At 41.2% G+C, this 23,024-nt stretch overlaps 1 protein-coding gene and 10 non-coding genes across 12 annotated transcripts in view; 10 read left to right on the forward strand and 1 right to left on the reverse strand.

Moving 5' to 3' along the window:
* The window catches only part of LOC130160991 (partitioning defective 3 homolog), a 343,348-nt gene that overhangs the window by 319,131 nt on the left and 1,193 nt on the right, over window positions 1–23,024 (reverse strand). The window lies entirely within an intron of this gene.
* Window positions 11,202–11,273, forward strand: trnaw-cca (transfer RNA tryptophan (anticodon CCA)). Its single transcript has one exon. It is a non-coding gene; the product is annotated as a tRNA-Trp (tRNA).
* On the forward strand, window positions 11,836–11,907 carry trnaw-cca (transfer RNA tryptophan (anticodon CCA)). The gene has a single exon. It is a non-coding gene; the product is annotated as a tRNA-Trp (tRNA).
* On the forward strand, window positions 13,079–13,150 carry trnaw-cca (transfer RNA tryptophan (anticodon CCA)). The gene has a single exon. It is a non-coding gene; the product is annotated as a tRNA-Trp (tRNA).
* Window positions 13,520–13,591, forward strand: trnaw-cca (transfer RNA tryptophan (anticodon CCA)). The gene has a single exon. It is a non-coding gene; the product is annotated as a tRNA-Trp (tRNA).
* On the forward strand, window positions 13,891–13,962 carry trnaw-cca (transfer RNA tryptophan (anticodon CCA)). Its single transcript has one exon. It is a non-coding gene; the product is annotated as a tRNA-Trp (tRNA).
* On the forward strand, window positions 14,285–14,356 carry trnaw-cca (transfer RNA tryptophan (anticodon CCA)). The gene has a single exon. It is a non-coding gene; the product is annotated as a tRNA-Trp (tRNA).
* Window positions 14,657–14,728, forward strand: trnaw-cca (transfer RNA tryptophan (anticodon CCA)). Its single transcript has one exon. It is a non-coding gene; the product is annotated as a tRNA-Trp (tRNA).
* On the forward strand, window positions 16,994–17,065 carry trnaw-cca (transfer RNA tryptophan (anticodon CCA)). The gene has a single exon. It is a non-coding gene; the product is annotated as a tRNA-Trp (tRNA).
* On the forward strand, window positions 17,386–17,457 carry trnaw-cca (transfer RNA tryptophan (anticodon CCA)). Its single transcript has one exon. It is a non-coding gene; the product is annotated as a tRNA-Trp (tRNA).
* Window positions 17,758–17,829, forward strand: trnaw-cca (transfer RNA tryptophan (anticodon CCA)). The gene has a single exon. It is a non-coding gene; the product is annotated as a tRNA-Trp (tRNA).

The raw sequence follows: 23,024 nt of genomic DNA on the forward strand, positions 1-23,024 counted from the left end.
AAACAACAATGGAAAATTCTAATCTCTCTGGGAGACGCAGGTGAAGAGCTTAACCACAACAAGCTGTCATACTATCCAGGAGGTAACACGCCGAATGTGACTGAAGGTAACATGGTGAAATGGACAAAAGCTTGCTGATTCAAACTGGAAGGACCTCCGAACATAAACCTCGATGAGTGGTAAACTGTGCAAAAGCTGCCTTCTGTAACACTTTATATTTGTTTTGACTCCTGGATTTAATTTCTAAGAAATATGTAAATACAGTTCTGTTAAGCAGCATAATAGAAAAGCAAAGGGTAGCAGCACCCTCCAGCACACAAACACCTACAGCTGCGACATCTAGGAAGGTGGAGATCCCAGATCAGGTTGAACATTAATATGTAATCACAGTTTGGCAGTTTGGTTCCTTGAGTTCAGCCAAATTCGTGTCTCACTATCAAATACACACTGGCAGAACTGAAACTTCACTGGCAGAGAGAACAATACAATCTATCTGCTGTTCAATCAAAACTGACGGATGAAACAATTTCAGAAGAAACAGATGCTGTGATGTGTCAAGATTTTGTGACAGTGCAGTAGCATCTGATTCCAGATCAACAGGCTGTTTTGTGTTCAAATCATGTTGAGGTCAGTGCAATGGAGCAACACCTTCGAAGAGCAGAGCTCCACACCCGAGTTTTAAAATCTGTTTGTAGTGAGCCTTAAGCCAAGTAAAACTTGGTTGAATTCTGGTTATGATTTCTCTATCATTCTCTATTAATTTCTCTACCATAAACAAATTTTTTAGATTCTCTATCATTTTGTAATTTATTTCTACAATGGTTGTTTTGACGGAATATTCATCTATAAGCACCTTCATTAACAAGCTGCTGCCATTCTCGTCTCTTCTAAAATCTAGATGCCAGCATGACGTTTTCTAGACGAATTTGAGATCAAGGCCGGGACTTTCACCAGGAAGTTTCACCACACAATGGCATGGTTATAATCATGTCTCTCTAATGTCTCTAATCATGTTAATGTACTGCTTCATGCTTTATTTTTATTTTGAAACAAAACATATTTGCCCGTTTAAAGGGGGTTCTCTGCTGCCAAACGTGGTTTCTTGCTGGGAGCCTGTGGTGATGATAGTCACTTACCAAAAGCTTTGGCCATTGTTGCATTTACAATATTAGAGGTTATAATATGTCCTCTCAGCAGCGCTACATCTTCAGCAGCTAGCAACTAGCGTGCTAACTTCAGTAGAGGAAGTGAGTAAAGGAATGTTTGATGCTGAACTTGCAACATTTTTTCTAGACTGGTAAGATGCTGTTAATGCTAACGTTAGCTATGTAGCAATAGCATAAACCTATATATAGCCCCTTTAAATGGAGATGGGTTTTGGCAGTTTTCCATCTTTATAAGTGCATGGCTGTGTTTATTTTTAATTGAGCACTGATTATGTAAAGTGCATCACACAGTCGTGGTAAAACTATTGTACTACAGTAGACACTACTATAGTGCTGACTGCTGCGGTAAGATAATGAATAGGCTTCCCTGTACTCTGCAGACATTAAGCAGTGCGTTTTAATCTTTCATCAGTCCAGACAAAGGTTTGCTGAGCACATACACTCTTCTTGAGCATTCCTCTGCCTTACTCCACATGTTAGCACCTGGATGATGCCTGGCCTGAATGCAGTCTTCTGCTGCTAGAGGGTTCTATAGAAATTCATTGTGGATCAACCCATCTAACACAATCATTTAAATTCAGCAAACATTTCGCAGGTGGTTTGGATTCGTTCTATCCAAGCAAATATCTCATAATTATGTTGTAATTCTGGTGTAAGATCTCAGTAAATCTGGGGTGGAGATGATGTGTGCTTCACATAGAGGGCCACACAGATGCTGAATTCAGTCCCATTTTACTTCAGTCTTGGTTCCAGATATTAGGAAATTCAGCTTGACAAGCACACACCATCAAGTCTGCTCAGATTTATTGAGAGCATTAAGAGTTATGGGACAATTATCTCAGTTATGACATATTTTTCTCAAAACTCATGAGACATTATTTCTTTAATGTAAAAAAGGAGCTGATTTTTCTTCTTTTTTTTTATTCCAGATGAATGCAATCTGCTTCTGTATCATGCTGTTTCCCCTGTGTCAACTCTGAGAGCAGGAAGGAACACACATGGCCACTTAAACTCAACTGCTTTTCTGCTCAACGTCTTGAAGCTTGGCAGGACGAGCTGCAGTCAAAGCCAAAGGCTGACGAAGACACCTGGCTCACACAAGTGTGCAGATGTGTTTGTTTGCATAGTGTCACTATAATAGACTCTCAGCATTAATGTCATTATTCTGGAATAATTTGCGTAGTAGAAACTACACAGTGGTGAGATTTTGAAGTTAAGTGAGACTGTTGATGTCTGAGATTATTCAGACTGAGGGGACACTGATGCTCCATGATCCCATTCCCTGAAAAAAATGGTGTTATTACATATTTCTACTAGTATACCTACATTCTTCTGTTTCGGTGCAAATTTGCACCTGTGCATGAAACTGTTTTTTGTGTCCATACATCTGCATCTGTCATTGCAGTTAGAACAGGCCTTGTTACTTAAAGCTCTGCAGATGGTTTTAAACATTAGCACCACATTAACACACTTAAGCAGTCAACACTAAGACACAAATTTATTTAGACTTGCCTAATTCCTACCCATAAATCACTGTCCCCAAGTCGACAATAACCACGCTCACTATCCATCCTGCTGCATGAACAAAACTAAAGTGTCAGGAAGAGAGAAATCCCCAAGCTCAGAAACAGAATGCATCCTCCTTGTGTCTCTGCTTTGTCAATGTTCAGATTTTCCCATGTTGCCCTTCTAATGGCAAATGAGTCCAAGCATAACAACATTATATTTAACTTTCAGGGTACCCACCCACAACTAATGAAGTGCCTGTGAAGAGAGAAGCAGTGCCATTCAAGGCGTGCTCTAAAAAAAAAGGGGGGGTTTGCATGTGGAATGTTCACATGGATTTGATCTTTTCTCCACAGGAGCAGCAGCTGGAAAATATAAAGTTTTAGAAGTATAATAGTGGACAATATTGAGTATGTCATGTCTCCAGGCTGCATTTCTCCAGGCGACTACCACCACTCTCTCTGCTACTTTCTCCTGTCTGCTAATGGACTAACCTTGCAACCTTCAAAACCTGGGAATGTATTGCACATGACAAAATGTCTTCTCAACACGCGATCAGCTCTCAATAGTTGGACTAAGAACCACAAGAAGAGATATAGACAGGAAAAAGAAAAGAGACAGAAGTAGGAAAGAAAAGAGAAAACAAAATATAGCAGACATGGGAGTTGGGAGAGTATAAAAGGAGGATAAGAAAAGAAAGGGGTGGGGAAGAAGAGGGAAGACAACAGGAGGTAAGGAGAGGGGAAGGAGGTTGGGAGAGAATAGAAAAGATGTTGAGAGAAGAGCACCAGAGGCTACGCTGCAAGGTGAAATCTAATGAGCTCAGTGTTTATCGACAAGTGAATTAGGGACACAGTTAATGCCAGGGAGAGTTGAAATTTTCACACCCATGCCCGCACACACACAGACTGCTGATGCTTGAAACAAGACTGCATTGTAAAGCAACCTCAATACATCTAATTCTCTTTGGCTGTGCATGAAGGCATGGTGCCGCCACGCTGGAAATAACCCGTGGGATTAGTTCAACCCACCTCAGATCTACAAAGGTGAAGAACATGGACGCCGCCACACGTACAATTAATTTCACCTCTGTAGCTCTGTTCTCCATGGTGACTGCAGTGTTGTAACTACATTCATTTTTTTTTTTGTTCATATCTCCATCTTTCTACGATGTGCCACAACATGATGTAAGCGCACTGCAGTCCAACCCACAACAATGCAACAGTAATGATCAAATGCAACAGGCTTGTCAATGAAGGAGCCAGCCAGTCAACTAGTGGGCCAACTTCGCTGTGGTTTAGTCTGAGATGAAAGGTGATGTAAGACGCGCTTGTATCAGTTTGACTGCCTACAACCCGCTTGCTGCTCAAGGCCCCGCCTCCCCATCCGCCCAGTACTTTCACTGTGGCTGCTCTCATTAAAGTCAGTGAGTGATGGAGGAGAGCCCTATCAATCTCCCTTAAGGACCACCAGTGTTGAAGGCTTGGTGTGAGAAGGGAGCCGCTGGAGAGAGTAAATGCATTTTTTTTTTTTTTTCGGCCCTGACTTCAGGGGCCATATGCATCTCCGGGTGGTGGTGGAAAGAATAAGAGAGGCTTCCACTGCTGGTAGCAGAGTCCCATGCAGTGTAGATGAAGAGGTGCAGACCCACTGTAAACAATGCTAGGTTAATCCAGACACTTCAAAGCAGAAGGAGTAAAGTGGGGCTGGTGTTTACCTCGGAGTTAAAATGCACCGCCAGACACAGAACAAAGCTGTGTGTTTTTTCTATCAATTGCAGGCCAGTGCACAAACCAAACACCTCCCTGTTGGAGAACCTGTTTTTTTCCAGAGGACAAAACTATGTGCTTTTCATTTTAATCCAGCCTTGGACAAAGCAGGAACGTTGCTACAGTATGTTTGAATCACGCCAAGGTCAAGAGACTTCAACTATGACAGCTTATTGCTTTAAATGTAAAAGCTTCTGAAACTAAGCTAGTGATTGCAGTATGGCTTATGTAGGATTGCTAACACATACTCCACAGGGGTTTGTTAACCAATATGACAGCCATTAAGATCAATACGTGGTGAAAGGTTATCTCCTCCAGCCAGGATCAACTGAGAACTGAAGGTTGGGTTTTGTCGTGGGAATGCTGCGGGCAACAGACTGAAGAGAAGTGATGAAAGTTTGAGTGCCTCACAGCACTCAGTCATTTGCAAAGGGGAGGGTTATTGGGAAATCTAGGTGGCTGGCAGACTGTCTGTTGAAGCTTGACAGTAAGAAACCAGCTCAACCAGGTCATTCACCTAAACCTGAAATCACATGCACACCAACACACATAAACACACACCCGTTCACTCTCTCCAGGACGGCATTAACACCAAACAACAAACATTTATCTATACGGAAGTTGTAGTGTTTGACAGATGTACTGTACAGATAGAGATTATTTACACATCACTTTGTAGAAGCCTTCGAATTCATTAGCATGCACGTAGATGCACGCACAAACACCTCAGAGGTCTTTTCTGTCAGCATTACTCTATGGTGTAATGTGATCTAAGATACAGTACCTAACACCCACTGCTACTCAGCCTCCTGCAAAGAGGATCAACTGGGCTCCTACAGTACCAGTCACTTTCCTCATGGATGTAACCCCAGATAAAAGCCACTGAAACCTTCAGTAAAACCAGGTACAGCTTAACGTGAAGTGACTGCTTCCATTGCATGTTTTATTCGTTTTGAATGTTACTGTCAAGTATAAACTTTCAAATACAACCAATACTGGTTAATGCTGTAAAGCTCTGAGTAACTACAATACCCAGAAGGCCTGGACCACTTATGATAAACAGAGGAAAATGCATAAAACAAGGATGCAAAAAAAAACAGGCTAGACATTTTTAGCATTCAGAAACATCTCTCTTCTATAATTCAAATACAAAAAGCACTCCCTCCAGTCTACAGAGATTTACAATTTTAATCTAATACAGAAGATGCATTTCCATTTCTTCACCCAAAGGCTGCACAATCAGCAGCTACCATTTCTGGTGGCCATCTTTTAGGCAGACGGTTTGGAGATGTGATGCTCTGTTTGCAGGAAGCACATGCCATTTGGAGGCTGTCTCCTTCCCTCAGGCATTACTGATCCCTAATCACAGGGTGTGCGATGGTTGGCCTGTCAGTGGCAAATCAGCATCCTCACAGCCTCAGGAAACCGAAGAGCAGAAACCCATCTGTTATCAATGTACTGTAAGCAACAGGATAACCCATCCATGATTCCTCATGACATCTTCAAGTCAGCCTAAAGTGTCTCTCAGTTGTTTCTGGGTAGGGGGAAATCATACTCAAGTAAATTCTCAGCAGGCTGACTTTGACTACTCACTGTTGTTATAACATATAGTGGCCGAACACTATGAGTCAGTGTGCGACAGAAACCTCCTCAGTCGTACAAGAAGGATTTTTAAATACTAAAACAAGTGGTTGATTTTCCTCCATAGGGTTCTCAGGCGCATTTACACAGGTACTATGTGGTCCATTTTCTACCCAACATGAGTTTAATGTTAACTATGTTTTAATGAATCCTGACTACAACGAACAGTCAAGACAAACATGAATGCACTGTGACTGACGACGATTTCACATCTAAATAGTTCCCATGTCTTTCAGCTGCACTCCCTTAGTCTGTACCGAATGACCCCATTTCACGGTCCAAGCAAAGACTAATCATCCCACAACATGTTCTGTGACCAGAAAAAATGTCTGGGCAGGAAATTACTCTGCACAGATAAATCCACAACTTTACATATTCATCAGTGAAATTCTCCCGGCAAAATCTCTGTGTTGGCCAACGAGACCAGATGAGCTGAATTTACGTGTCATTTGCAGAACCATAATTTCACATGAAGTTGAAAATGTGCAGTAACCCCGTCTACCCTAATGCTTAGAGAAAATCTCGTACCTGGTGCATCTTTTTGAACATCAACCCGTTATCTTTTACGCCGGAAGTGCACATCAGCACCCAGCCCTATTTACACTACATGCACAAAGGCAGGGGAATGCCAACAATAATACATTTAAATGATAAGGAACAGTCAAGATAATTAGATTATTTGAATGGATTTGCCAAAGGGGAAAAGAAGTGTACCTGATGCCTTGAGATATTTGTACTGCTCAAGTTAATTTTATTTATATAGATGACTATGAAAAAGTCAACAGGCCCAAACATCATCAATCAAACCACATGAAATCACTCTAACTATTAATCTGTTAAAGCATCAAAGCAGGCTGCAGTGATATATTAACCTCTTTAAGAGTGAGCATCCTCACAGCAAAGCATGCACGGCGGGATATAATTTCTTTGTGGGACTTTCCATAGGTGTTCATGGGATAAACAACAAACCATTCATCACGCCATAGCTCCTCTGGGCACATGTCAATTCCAATCAAAGACATCTCAGTCAACATGACAAAAAGTCTGAGTCATCTCTGAATCATTTCCCTCTTGGAGATCTTGGTAGCCTTGGGCTGCGATTGCATGATTGTCCTTGTGGAAGAGCAATGAAGAGCTATGGTTCATTTAGTCCATGCACAATGAAGCTATAGCCAAGGTCAAACAGCAGTGCTGTGTGTTCCAACAGCAACACACAGAACCGCAAACTAAAGCTAAAGGATGTGTACATACTGTCATTCAACATAATTCTGTATCAGGGATTTTCTGCTGTGGTTCAATGAGACTCTCATTCATTCTTTGCAAGGCTCGTGAACAGGAACATACAGAAACAGGCAGTGTTTAAGACACAATTCATAGTGACAATATACCAATCACAATCTAAGAAATCATTCATCACACTTAAGCCACACTGAACCCATTTACTTATTATATTTCCACAACAGAAACTCTTGAATCAGTGCCATGAGAACAGACAAGAGTGACTTCCCAGTAAGGGAAATCCTGACTTTTGTTTTGAAGACTTTAAGCTCCAGAACACAAAACCTGTCAAAAACTTGTCTTTTGCAGTCCTTACTACTACACAATGACAGGAGCCTACTTTAGCCTTATAGTAAACTTTTCCCTGTCGCTCTGTTCATGTGGCACCACCGATTCAAAATAAATCAGTCCAAATGACTGCACAGTCCCGCCAACGTCTAAGCCCTTCTAACATGAAGGATTTAGGCCTGAGCATGCCATTTCCATTTCACAGATCTGTCTGGATGTTAGAGAGGATATCTGGGTGGGCAGATGTTTGGAAAAATCCAGACAAACAGATTCATATGAATGCCAGTCATCTCAGTCTATGAGTCATAACACATAAGATATTATTCAAAGAATTTCTGTGAGGAGTTGTGCAAAAGTACATTATTTCAAAACAGCAATCACAGGTGAATACTGCATTTTTTCTCATTGTGGTGTCATATTTCAGACACCAATAGGCAGGTGTTTTATAGGAAAACAGGTTTGTTTTCAGAGGCTCCGTGTTTGCAGCAGATGCAGAACAACAGAGAAGTAAAGATCATATGTCAGAGAGAGAAGCCCTGAGCTCAACAGAATAACAGTGATATAATTTGACAACATCATAGATTCCAGACCAGCAGGGAACGGTTCATGAGAACAATTATGGCTGATCAATAGATACACGGTTCGATAGACGCTAGTCGACTCTTTTTGGCACAAGGCTAAGTTAATCAGGCTAAACTCCATCCAGGGAGCTGCTGTATCAACAGCATGAAAAATTAAGCTCATGCTGATAATGAATACTGAATGAATAATGATGATAATGTCCTGAAGCCAAACCCAGTTTAAAGTTAAAACTGGGGTTTGAAAAACATCTTGGAATTAGATATTTTACTTCCTTTACTTTAAGTTGTTTAAGTCACAACACATTGATGGCTTTATTAAAAACGCATCAGGTCATGATGTAGCCTAAGTTAATGCTACAGTCAGGTCACTAGGTAGTATTAAAGGATACTATAATCCTCATACCAAATTAAACTGGTGTCACACGAGCGCTGAATTACCATTTGCTGATTCGGTTTAGCATCTTTGAGGCTCATCTACTAATAATAACTACTAATTCGAGATCAAAATGTAGGTTAAATGGTGTTTGATAGAAGCTTAGTGCAGCTACTGATAAACCATGTTTATTTACTTTATCCATTGAAAGAAAAGACTGTCTACATATTGCTCAAGGGTTGAAAGACCCAGAGTGCATTAGTGGGATCAAAAGCCAATGACAGACAAAGCCACATGAACACTTTGATGTTTTACATGAATCTTTCTCCAAATTGTAGTTAAGATCAGCCTTCCAAAGAAGCATCAAAACTCCTTATATAGTAAATCAGTTAGCAATTAATTCTTCATTCTAATTGTATTTTCCCACCCAGTGTGTACAGAGACCGCTCCGCCAGAGGGTAAACTGCTCCAGTTCTGTTCCTGCAAACATCTGCCCTGCTAAAGTGATGCTGAGCAAGGCACTGAATCCCTAAAGGGGTACTGTTGTATAGGGAGCCCCACAGACAAAAAACCCCCCGTCTTGGCAAATAGCATCACATCTGTGTTTACAGCGGCTACACAAATGCTAATGGTAAAATGCTACTTGGGAACCTTTGCAGAAATATGATTATGTTTTGTTGTGAGTTCCTCACAGTCTGAGAAAAAAGACATCTACACAAAAACTAGTTATGTGTCAGGTTAGAAACCACAACAGAAAGGAGAAAATTCAGAAAGACAAATTATATGAACAGTGACCCTTTTTGACCCCTTTTCCTGAGGATTAGATGGGAGTCGCTCAGGGCAAGATAACACCAGTGATACAGAGGTCAGAGTAAAGCCAAAAGAAAGCTGGTTGACAGGAGATAACTGTTTGTACAAGTAGCAAATTGAACCTGCTTCAGACTAAGACTAAGTGACAGCATTGAAATTTCACTGTAATGTGAAAGAGGTTGCTCAGAGTAACAAACACACAAAGAATTATCACATAACTATATAAATGTAAATAGACACTTGTTTACCATAGCATCTTGTCAAGGTTATCTGTCTGTCTGTTAATTATTTCTTCTGCACTATAGTGTCCCTGTGCTATAAACCAAATGTCCTTGCATTGCAACAAGAAAGACTTCATCTGTCTGATTTCATTCAAACGTGATATGAAAATAACCTTACATAAGAAGATGTGTAAGATTTGTTAGGTGTTCCCTTCCAAAGACAATCCTGAGGAGATTTTGGTTTAACCCCTGCTTGTGCTCCAGTAGCTTAGTGTTCTATAACTGCAATCATGGACAAAGAAATAAGCTGTTGACAAAACAGTGGATCACACCCAAGAGGGCCTGGCATGGCCCGCATGTTGAAACACTGCAAACCACATAGTTGGCCTTTGCCATGACTTGCTCAAAATTGGATCCAGGATCCAGAAGCAGGACTTGTCATCTCACTGAGACGTGGGATGAGAAAAACAAGACTTAACGATAACTTGAAGTACTTTAAGCAGAAGGCTGCTGCATTAAAACAAAAAAGGAAATGTGCTTTGAATTGGTCTGATCCAACTAACTGAATTGACTAAATCTACAGATTTACCACCTGCGAATTATTCTTGACCCTGACTACGTCATCATAAGGAATAACACACATTTCATGGATAAGTAAAGCAAATGTATTTATCTCTCCACTCCATCTAGTCTCCTCTCTAGTTCGCTTTAACTTCATTCCTTTCCAAGCCAGTAAAACAGCTAGCCAGTCAAACATATTATATCAACTACCAACCTGCAACACTGAGATTCTGAGTAGAGCTTTAGTTTTGCAAACATCTCTCTGCAGACTAGTTGCTCTGTGGGCAGAAATAATCTTGGTGGTTAAGTTAGATGTCGATATGCAGAGTATTTTTCTTTTTCTGGCTTAGAAACACTAAAGTCCACTGCAAAAGTAAGAGATCTGTCTCTGTTTCTTTCTTCTAACTGAAATAATGCTGATAAAAGTTATCAATTACACTAACTGACCTTTTAAGTACATTATATATTCATATTTTTCCAACTATCCATGTTTCCTGGTCTACAAAGCTATGTCTCCTTGGCTGCATCCACTGACGTTTAACTCAACCATTGTGACTATTTCTGCCTCCAGAGCAGCTCTGCCTCAAAGAAATGATTGTATAAAAATAACTGGAATCTATAAAAGCTGGGGAAAAGCTTCCCCTCTTCACAGAGTCAGATTTGGGAGCTTCCCTTGACTAAAATGTGGAGCTACAGCAGTCTATACCATTACTGAATGGAAAAGTAATGCCTGTGTGTATTTTAAGAGCAGAAAAGGGGGGGCCTCCATGTTAAGACGTGCAAAGTGTAGAGAGTGGAAGCTGTCAAAACAGCCTTTAAGAATGCGTTGGGAAGGTTGAAAGTGCTTTTCCATCTTAGCAGTATTAGCAAACATAATGTTGGCTCTTCCTGTCTGCATTTAATTCAACAGCTTGTCACCTTGCTCAGTTGGTCCATTTAAAATAATCCAAATGTAGCCTATGAAGACCATACTTCAGACTGTGTGACTGCATTAAACAGTATTGTGTGACCTCGTGGCGCAATGGTAGCGCGTCTGACTCCAGATCAGAAGGTTGCATGTTCAAATCATGTCGGGGTCAGTGTTTTAAGCTTCACCTCTATCCTGTGGCATGCAAAGACATCAGTAAGATACTTGTCTGATAAAAAAAAAACACAATGAGCTCAGATGGAATGACTCACATACTCCTGGATCGAATACGTTTCTCATGCCAAAACCTCAAATCAAGATAACATTCATCCCATCTTCCCTGAACTTTAACCACATGCATCGATGGACATCATCCTTTCCATTTTAACTGTAAGTCACATCCCGCATCAAGTTACTCATGTCAGAACCTCACATCAAGATAACATTCATCTCATCGCCTTATCTCATCATATACAGGCAGATTCAGGATGAACTGTAACAGTCAATTGTTTCATTAGGTTCACATCTTAAAAAGACGGAAATGACAAAATTATCTCCTAGAATGCGATAAAAAAGAAAACAAAGGAATTAAGTATAAAGTTAGGGTTAAAAGAAACAATAACCTCTCCAATGAGGGGTTTATACTTCAGATCGTGGCAACAGCTCAAACCCTGGTTCAAACTCTTGATTTTCTTTGTAAACTCTGGGTATCATGTGAGATAAGACAATGTTGTGACCTCGTGGCGCAACGGTAGCGCGTCTGACTCCAGATCACAAGGTTGCGTGTTCAAATCACGTCGGGGTCAAAGTTTTAAGCTTCACCTCTATCCCGTGACATGCAAATACAGTAGTAAGGTACTTGTCAGATAGAAAAACACAATAGCTGCTGATGGAAGGTCCTCCTGGGCTGAATACGTTGTTCATGTCAGAACCTCACATCAAAACAATGTTCATCCCTTATCTCGTCATAAATAGACAGATTCAGGATGAACTGTAACACTCAATTGTTTCATTAGGTTCACACCTTAAAAAGACAGAAAATGACAAAATTATCTTCTTGAATGCAGCAGAAAATAAAATGCAAAGCAAGGGGTAAACAATAATCCCTCCAAAGATGGGTTTATATATGGCTTAACTGAAACCATAACATACAAGAAGGATTGTTTTGTATAACAAGACATTACTACATATTCTGCCATGTTTTACTGTGTTTCATTCAGTTGGCTGTGGTGAAGATCATTCCTTTGACTCCCAAACATGGCTCGTCAGTTACCATTCAGGTAAATAGAATTATGTGAAAGGAGCTTAATGGTAACCCTTCTCAAAGCAAACCCATTATGTTCTGGTGACTTATCTGTGATAACAAATGGGAGTGTTACAGGTGAATTCTGTAGGGACATAGTGAGCAGGGTAAGCAGGAGTGTTGAGGAAAAGAGATAGGAAGCAAACAATTACAGCTAAAGCTTCAAACCCTGTTTCAAACCTGTGATTTTCTTTGTAAAATCTGGGTATCATGCGAAACGGAGCAAAATCATGAACTTGTGGCGCAACGGTAGCGTGTGTGACTCCAGAGCACAAGGTTGAGTGTTCAAATCACATCAGGGTCAACGTGTTAAGGTTACAGAGGCTACATCAGTAAGATACTCTTCCAATAAAAAACACTGTAACTCCTGATAGAATGATTAAGATCAACCTGCACTGAAAACATTACTCATGCCAGAACCTGAAATCAAGATTACATTGTCCCTGGATTTTAATCACATGCATCAGTGGACATCATCCTTTCCATTTTGAGTAAAGTCAAAGCTTCAATTGTTTCAGGCCCCAGATTCATGAACACACAACTGATTTTACCTGGCTGACGCCCCCTAAGCAGTTTCTGCAGATAATGATTTCTAACCCTCAAATGTTTCCTGGTTCAAACCCCTTGATTGTCTTTGTAAAGTCTGAATATCATGCGAGTAAAGTCAAATGTGTGACCTCGTGGCGCAACGGTAGCGCGTCTGACTCCAGATCAGAAGGTTGCGTGTTCAAATCACGTCGGGGTCAGAGTTTTAAGCTTCACCTCTATCCTGTGGCATGCAAAGACATCAGTAAGAAACTTGTCTGATAAAAAAAAAAAAAAAACCCAATGGCGTCAGATGGAATGACTCACATAATCCTGGATCGAATACGTTTCTCATGCCAGAACCTCAAATCAAGATAACATTCATCCCATCTTCCCTGAACTTTAACCACATGCACCAATGGACATCATCCTCTCCATTTTAACTGTGAGTCAAAGCTTCTATTGTTTCAGACCCTAGATTCAGTAACACACAACTGATTTTACCTGGCTGAAGAAACCTCAATCAGTTTCTGCAGATGATGACTTCTAATGTTTCGTCGTTGTCTGAATGTGCTGTAAGACATCTGTGAGACCTTGTGGCGCAACGGTAGCGCGTCTGACTCCAGATCAGAAGGTTGCGTGTTCAAATCACGTCAGGGTCAAATCTTTAGGTTCCACTTCTATCCTTTGGCACATGAGTTGTAGTAAGCAGGAGTTATAAGAAAGAGAGATGGTAAGCACACAATTAGAGCTGCAACTGCAACCTTGTGGTACAGTAGTGGTGAGTCTAACTCCACTTCAGAACGTTGTGTGTTCAGATCACATCATGTTCAAGACTTTAAGATGCACATCTGCTTTTTTGCATACAAAAAAGGATAATAGTTAATTATGGATTAAGAAATGGCTCCAAACCCTTGATTCATTTAAAGTCTTGATGTCATGCAAGAAGGTGACCATGTGTGACCTCGTGGCGCAACGGTAGCGCGTCTGACTCCAGATCAGAAGGTTGCGTGTTCAAATCACGTAGGGGTCAAAGCTTTAGGTTCCACCTCTATCCTTTGGCACATGAGTTCCGTCGAGATGTAGCAAACGGGAGTGATAAGAAAGAGAGATGGGAAGCACACAATTACAGCTGCAACTGCAACCTTGTGGTACAGTAGTGGTGAGTCTAACTCCAGAACGTTGTGTGTTCAAATCACATCATGTTCAAGACTTTAAGATGCACATCTGCTTTTTGGCAAACAAAAAAAATGGATAATAGTAAATTATGGAGTAAGAAATGGTTTCAAACCCTCATTCAAACCTTTGATTGTCCTTTTAAAGTCTCAATGTCATGCAAGGCAGAGGAAGTGTGTGACCTCGTGGCGCAACGGTAGCGCGTCTGACTCCAGATCAGAAGGTTGCGTGTTCAAATCACGTCGGGGTCAACGTTTTAAGTTTCATCGCCATCCTGTGACATATAGCTATCACTGTAAGGTACTTGTCAGAGAAAAAAACCACAATATCTCCTGATGGAATGACTAAGATCCTCCTACTCATGCCAGAATCTCAAATCAAGATAACATTCATCACATCGTCCCTGGATTTCAACAACATGCATCAATGGACATCATCCTTTCCATTTTAATTGAGAAAAATCAAAGCCTCAGTTGTTTAAGACCCCTGATTCATGAACACACAAAGGACCTTGTAAACTCTGAAATTCATGCAAGACAGAGGAAGTGGGTGACCTCGTGGCGCAGCGGTAGCGCGTCTGACTCCAGATCAGAAGGTTGCGTGTTCAAATCACGTCGGGGTCAAAGTTTTAAGTTTCATCTCCATCCTGTGACATGCAACTACATCAATAATGTACTTGAAAACAAGCAAACACAATAGCTACTACTTGTAAGCACAATAGCTACTGATGGAATCGCTACGATCCTCCTGATCTGAAAACATTACTTAGGCCTCAACCTCAAATCAAGAAAACATTTTTCACATCGTCCTTGGATTTTGACCACATGCATCAACGATCATCATCCTTTCCATTTCAGCTGTGAGTAAATTCAAAGCTTCCCGGCTGAAGACACCTTAAGCAGTTTCTGCAGATGATGAATTGCAACACTCAAATGTTTTCCCTGATTCAAACCCCTGATTGTCTTTTAAACTTTTAATGTCATGCAAGACATGGAGCAAGTATGACTAAGATCTTCCTGTACTGAATACATTGACCACGTGTCACAGGACAGGCTGCTACAGATGATGATTTGTAACACTCAAATGTTTTATGTGGTTCAAACCTGACAGTCAGTCTCAACCAAACCACCAATCAAAGACCAATGATTTCCCTTTAGTTTGCAAGGATGTTAATCTACTTAATGAAACTAAAAGGGCCAATTCAAACAGACAAATACAAATGTTTTGTATTTACCATGGTTAAACAAAGAGCTCTAGATGACATTTGCTGTCACATTTATACTGGTACAACAGGTTTTCATCTTGGACAACAGGAAACATAAGGACCTTTTTTGGAGGCTTTGGTAACTATCTCTGAGGTGTATAACATTCCTGAAGCTGTGAAGAGCAGCTTTTCAAAACAAACACGTCTAAATAATACAAGATCTCATGCAGCGCATTGGTTCTGTTGCCACGCTTCTAACGGTTCAGGCTAATGATTAGCAGGATTATCTGAAGTGGGTTATGATAACAAAGCGGAGTCCCGACCAACACAAGGCTGCAGCTGGGATAGGAAAACACAAGCTAGCGGCTATCAAGAAACTGACCCAGAATACCCCAACATATACGGAGCCGGAAAACCAGGCCCGCAATGGCTTGACATGGCTACGGCACACTTAGACATCGGCAGTTCCCATCATGGGATTTAACCTGCTTGCATTGCAGCATTTAGCAGCTACGGCCAGAAATTCTCCAAGCATTTCTGTACAACATTCAAGCCCATTGCTTTCAACTCAGCATACAGAGTAGCTGATGTTTTGCCCTCTACAGTCACAAGTCTTTACATTCATGTGCCCTCCCTGCCGTGTGCAGCACCTGTGTGTACACCTGAGATGCACACTAGTCAGTGGGGAAACCCTGAAGTCATCTTACCTTGACCATGAATAGAGGCACTGTTTGGGAAAGATATGGGCCTCATGGGGGTGACATTGTCCTTGGTATCATTCATATGAATGCTAAAGCTCAACAGACGGGTCATATGGAAGTAGGTTCAAATTCTGTTTGACATGAACTTTAATATGGTCATCATTTTTAATATTTGGTTACAAATCCTTTGCAGCCTGTGACTATGTGAAGTCTCCTACCCCCAGACATGAGCAGACACTTGACACCTTCCCTGGTGATGCTCTGTCAGTCCTGTATTACAGCCAATGTCAGTTCTTTTTTGTTGTGGGGTTGTTGCCAGGTCAAGTGACTCAAACAGTCAAAACATCAAACATCCCAATGTTCTGGCGGAGAAAAAAACACAGTGTTTGTCTGTCTGTGTGTGTGGGATAATTGTGGTTCACTCTCCACCATTCCTTCACTGCTCATCAAACACCTTTACAACTGACAGCCACCACTTTAACCTAACAGTCCCTGTTTCATTCACTTCAATATGTGCTTGAGTAGATCACCAAAATAACTGTATACAGTGAGATACCACTTTTTCATTGAATGAGAAAGTGGTCTCAGACTTTTGGACCCCACTGTGTGTTTCTACACTGATTGAACGATACTTACATTAAAGTGCAGATCTCTCTACCAGCATCTGAGACTAATATTTAATATTTAACTCTATTTCTCCAGTTACTGTCACCAATGCACACTAGTATAAACATGCTGTTACCAGGCTATTTTGTACTGTGCAATCTGATTTCTACAAGCACCACTGCATTTTCTCTTATTGCTGCCGGTGTTTGCTGATGCTACCCGGAGACCTTTCCCAGTTAGTGTTAAAAGCAAGACACTTAGATCTCAGTAGACTAAGGGGTGGATAGGCAGTTTCTGCAGATGATGAATTGAAATTGGTTCAAACCATTGATTGTCTTTGTAAAATCTACATATCACATGGGTCGGTACATATGTGTGACCTCGTGGCGCAACGGTAGCGCGTCTGACTCCAGATCAGAAGGTTGCGTGTTCAAATCACGTCGGGGTCAAATCTTTAGGTTCCACCTCTATCCTTTGGCACATGAGTTCAGTCGAGATGTAGCAAACAGGAGTGATAAGAAAGAGCTGGAAAGCACACAATTACAGCTGCAACTGCAACCTTGTGGTACAGCGGTACTGAGTCTAACTCCAGAACTTTGTCCGTTCAAATCACATCATGTTCAAGACTTTAAGATGCACATCTGCTTTTTGGCAAACAAAAAAAATGGATAATAGTAAATTATGGAGTAAGAAATGGTTTCAAACCCTCATTCAAACCTTTGATTGTCCTTTTAAACTCTGAATATCATGCAAGGCAGATAAAGTGTGTGACCTCGTGGCGCAACGGTAGCGCGTCTGACTCCAGATCAGAAGGTTGCGTGTTCAAATCACGTCGGGGTCAACGTTTTGAGTTTCATCGCCATCCTGTGACATACAGCTACCACTGTAAGGTACTTGTCAGAGAAAAAAAACACAATATCTCCTGATGGAATGACTAAGATCCTCCTACTCATGCCAGAATCTCAAATCAAGATAACATTCATCACATCGTCCCTGGATTTCAACAACATGCATCAATGGACATCATCCTTTCCATTTTAATTGAGAAAAATCAAAGCCTCAGTTGTTTACGACCCCTGATTCATGAACACACAAAGGACCTTGTAAACTCTGAAATTCATGCAAGACAGAGGAAGTGTGTGACCTCGTGGCGCAACGGTAGCGCGTCTGACTCCAGATCAGAAGGTTGCGTGTTCAAATCACGTCGGGGTCAAAGTTTTAAGTTTCATCGCCATCCTGTGACATGCAACTACTACTAACTACATTGGTAAGGTACTTGCCGGATAAAAAACACAAAAGCTCCTAATAGAATAATTGAGATCCTCCTGGACCGTATACATGTATACACCAAGACACTGAGACCTCAACAGACTTGGGGGTGGACAGCTGTTCCAAGCCTGCACACATATGTGTAATCAGGGTAAATAGATAAGCTGTGACCATAGTAACAACAACAGGGTGACACAAACTGTTATCCAGATTAAACTAACCGTGTTGGGCTTGGGTTGGACTCGGACATAAAAAAACGGAGTGCTTGTTGGTTGGGTTGGGTTCCTACTTTCTCAGCCTCGGGTCGCGTTCAAACACTGTACAGCAGACTTGGGCAAACTTCAAGTCGAGACTTTTTTGGAGCAGCGGGTGTGTGATGTTTCACTCAAAGACTGGCAGGCAACAATTCCCCTGCAGGAGTTAGAATAAAAGCATGGAACACCGCTCAGCCGGCTGGAAGACAGCATTGTGTTGACCAGCAGGAGAAGAAGAAAGGAAGAAAGAAAAGAGAGGGATCAAGATACAAGAGAGGAAAAACAAAAGGATAGGAAACTGAAGAAAAGCCACAAGAGAATATAAAATTCACTGCTGCTTGAGCACAGACGAACCATAAACCTACTCATACTCATTTACTATCAATCACATTGCATCCCATCATCCTACAGGGCCACAGCGTTATACAGTCCACTCACATGATAATCCCCGCAATTACCTTCTACTATCCTACTCACATACAGCAGCTCCTCTTCATTACATAACCAGTGAGCCGCTGAGTGAAGTGAGATAACGAGCACTGACAACCCCTCCAGAGGTTCTTCCCACTTTGTCTTTGCAGTGTGTTTCTGTACAGCTGCACCAGCAGAGACTTGTGTCCTTACTGACAATAGATGAGGATTAAAAACTTTAGCTGTACTTCCACTGAAGGTTAACAAGAGCCAGAACAGACAAATTTTGGAGCAGTGCATTTGAAAGCAAAGACGGTTCAATGCATTATAGATGCAAAACATGCACTTAAAACCTTCTAAATTTCAATGTTGCACATTTGTTCTAAAAAAAATAATAAATAAAAAAAGACCTCGAGCCTGGTTTCTACTGCAAAAACAGATGTAGCTTACTTCTATTTTTGAGGCCTTTTTTTCATTTACTTTCCCAATGAATCAACATCAATTTGATGCTTCAAAACATGTTACAAACAGATGCTGCAGAAAAACTGTCTATCCTGACTAAAAGTTACTCAACCGCCAGTTTGCTTTGAGCTGACGCGGAGCCGGAGAGACCGGGAGCCTGAGGTCAGGGGTCAGGAACAGACGGCCTTCCAGGTGTGAGTGTGATATTGTGGGTCCACGGAGCTGAAATGCAGATCATCGCAGTTCTTGGTTGTCCATTTCCCTCAGTGTATGTGTCCTGTCCCTGTGTGTCATGCTGCCTTCAGGTTCTTTCAAGTCCAGCAAACAGGTTACTTTATCCAGCACCCGTAAGAAAATATTCACTGCCCCGTTTTCATGTTTTGTTTTTTTTAACTTTCAGTCACAGTGGATGTAATTGCACTTTTTGCAACAGTTAACAGAAAAAAACTCTCAATTAAAAACAACATAAAGGGGAAATTTGTAAGAAGATTGAGACTGAACACATTAAATCTTATTTTAATCTAATTTTAAAGACGTAAAGTGACATTTTATCTGTCAAGACTCTTGAAAACTGTAATTTCAACAAAATAGTTTGACACTACACTACTTTCACTTCTGTACTCAAAATATGGAGCTACACTAAGCATCTAATATGTTTAAGGAGGGAAACAGCTCTAACTCTCAGCAAGAATACAAAATGTCAAACTCTTCCAGTACAGTTAAATTCTTAGTTAACCCTTGAATTTCAGCTCTTTATCATTGTGTCATTCTGAGAGAATGGGATTTCAGCTTGACAAATTCCATGCGGCTGTTCATTATAGTTTTAGAGAAATGTTGTTTGTAGAATTTCATTGTAGAACCACTGTTTTAAGTGATAATCAGGATAGAGTACAGTGCACAGCATAAAGTCAGACTGTCCTATAAATTCCTGTACTCAGTAATACCACTTGATTTCACCAGGTAAAAGGAATCCACGTGTTACCTTATCTTAGTTTAACTGTTTTTTTCATTATTTCTCCAGTGGACAGTTAACTCACTGTTAAGTCAGCGGCTGGGCTTTTACTATTTTGTGATGTCATGTGCATCTGGATGGGCTATAAGGAGAGATAAATCATTACTACATGGGATTGTCTTCAGACATCCAGGAACCAGAGGACACATGCTCATCATGTGCTGCTGATCCACTGTGAAATTAAAAGAAGGGATAATGTGGAAATATGCGACTTTGTTTTCCTTGACTGTGTTGTCCCCTAAAGAAATTCTGCCTCTCTGTATTTTGACAACTCGACGAGGGCTGTGACGTGTCTGCAAGCCTGAATTTGTGGAATTCTGGGAGGGAAAAAAAAAAGGGCAATTATGTGCTTCAACCTACATTTAGTAGCTGTGGGAAAGTAGAAGATAAATAGGATCTGGAGATGCAGAGTTGGAGCTCTGGAGTTAGAGCCACAAATTATGGATCCAGCGACTGTGACTGTGTTTGAGTGTTCTTTTGTTTTATGTCTCTGACGGTGTACCAGATGTGGGTGAAACCAGACTGTCTGAGAATGAGTAAAGATCTGAGCCTCCCAGTCACGTCCATGTGGTGTTCCGTATGCCAACAGGACAGCCCACAAAATAACATCTTCACATTGCTCCTGCTTACATGACTTCAATGTGGTAAATACTCACTTACTGCTCCACTGGCCGAGGGCTAAAAACAACAGCTTTGTCAGGAGAAAGGCAGGATGAGAAGCATGAAAAGCCATTTAGTATGAATCCTTCATGACTGTGAATACTGTGGACCAGATTGACTCTGAACTTAATGGTGCTTGAGGGGGTGATTGATGCGCACTTCCTGCTCCCACTGAGACTGTGATGAAGCCTTCAAGTGTCCCCGGAGAGGATCAGGTACACCGGAGCAGCTTGTGTCTGATTGGGTTCAGCCAATTCAGCACAGCTCGTTCACAGCCTCAAATACAGAGAGGAGAATACGTCTATAGGCAACTAAGATCTACGGGTGCAACAATAAAAGGCATCGCCATAACAAGATGAGCAATACATCTAACAAATGGGACAGTTCATGTATAATAAAGAGGTAGATAAAGACATTAGAGTCAAGCAGAATGTAGGTGGAGGCACAAGGACAGTTTTCAGCTTCCAGAGAGTGTCTTATTAGAAACAACAATGGCGACCGAACACTGAATCTCACACTTTGAATCTTAAATCAAATTTTCTTTTGTCAACTGATTCATGCGTACCCATATCCCATATAACTGGACTGAAGCAACATACCTACACTTCTCAAAAGTCATCTTCTGTAGAAACACTCGTTGCAGGATGTGCCTTTGCAGACTGGGGCGATTGATTTGTGGCAGATGCTTGTTTCACTTTCCCTTGCTCCTCCGTTTTTCATGCCACTGCTGAAACACCTGAGTTGACTGCTGTCTGGGGTGAATTATGTCTGATTTACACAATTTCTATGGTTTCATTTGAGCCTTCAATCTAATAATGAATGACACAGTATCTGCCTGCTATGGGATGTAACACTCTAACATCTTTGAGGTCGTTTGTGATTTTTATTACATTGTTAATGCAGCCATAAAAACAACTTTTACGCTTTCAAATTAAGGTTTACAGCACTTCTGCATTGCTGTCAGCTGCAGGAATATCATAAAACTCTAGTGGCCTATGTGTGATTATGTCTTCTGCAGTCCAAAGGTCTTGGCTGGCCCCGCAATACAGTAGTTAGTGTTGACCCAGAGCCAAGTGTTCTCCGGAGGGAAAGCCTACACTTCTCCATTTACAGTACCACTGCATGGATCAATGGACCAGTCGCCTCTATTCTGCTGAACCATGGAAAAGCATCTAGCGCTGGTAAACAAAGGAGTGAAAGTGTGTGTGTGTGTGTGTGTGTGTGCGTGCGCGTGTGTAACTGCTGGTGTGTGTCTAAGGAGGAAGTGCTCTTCAGGAATGAGTGTTAATGTTGACCTACTTTGTCACTGTTTGCCCTCAGTGGGAGAATCTACTGAGGTGCAACAGTGAATATTCATTTTCTCCAGGACGTAAAAAGGGATTTTATTTTATCGTCTCCATGGAGATGTAAAATGAAAAGTAGGTAATTTAAAGTCCCATATTTTACACTTTTAGTGTATTTTATTTTTAAGTGTTGATATCCATAAGTAGATATATTTGTGTTTTTAAGTACCAAAAGTTTTAATTCAGTGAGCAGAAGAGAGGCTCTGATTCTGTCTTCTGATTGGCTGACTGTTTTCTGTGTGATCAAGTAAAAATATAGCAGATTTCAGGTAAACGCTCAGAGAAACCAAATCCTGCGAGGTTGGACAGTGGGTCCAGGTGGGCGGGGCTTGGGGCACGGCTGAGAGCGGTGACTGTCTTGTTTTGACATCACAAAGTGACAGAAGTCCTGACGGCTGGTTTTAAGGCTCAGTGTCTGAATACAGGCTGTATGCATTTCTCTGTGGACTGACAGCTTTGATAATTTCACAGTTTTAATATAGAACCTAGACCTGCTTTATGATCAAAAAAGACATGGAAATATCCCCGTATACACTATGGTGCCTTTAAAGCAAAGCGCTGAATCTCTGGCAATACACTGGGGAAAAAAATCAAATCCACATCCTGTATGACTTCACTACACCCTCCCTCTAGATCTGTCTGACACCTGTCTAAGTCTTACTGTAGGCCCTTCTGTCAAGAAAAGAGAACTTGAAAGTTTTCCAAAGCCAAAGCAGTTCAAAGGTATAACTTGCTGATACAAGAATGGGTTCGAAAAAGGTATTAGAATCCCTTAAGTAAAAGCTGCAGCATTAACGCGACTCCAATGGTGCTACCACCCGCTGGAGAGAAGAAAGTGCTGTCACCAAACGTGGCAACAGTTCCCAACTTTCATTCATTCATTAGTCATTTAATGGGCCTTAAAGCACAGCCGCTGGAATCCCACAAAGGGAAAAGCAATCAGTGTCCTCCTTCAAATTTGGCAGAGGGGGTTTCACACAGTCACGCGTTCCGTCAT

The sequence above is a fragment of the Seriola aureovittata genome, chromosome 20 (assembly GCF_021018895.1).
Source record: "Seriola aureovittata isolate HTS-2021-v1 ecotype China chromosome 20, ASM2101889v1, whole genome shotgun sequence".
Classification (NCBI taxonomy): domain Eukaryota; kingdom Metazoa; phylum Chordata; class Actinopteri; order Carangiformes; family Carangidae; genus Seriola; species Seriola aureovittata.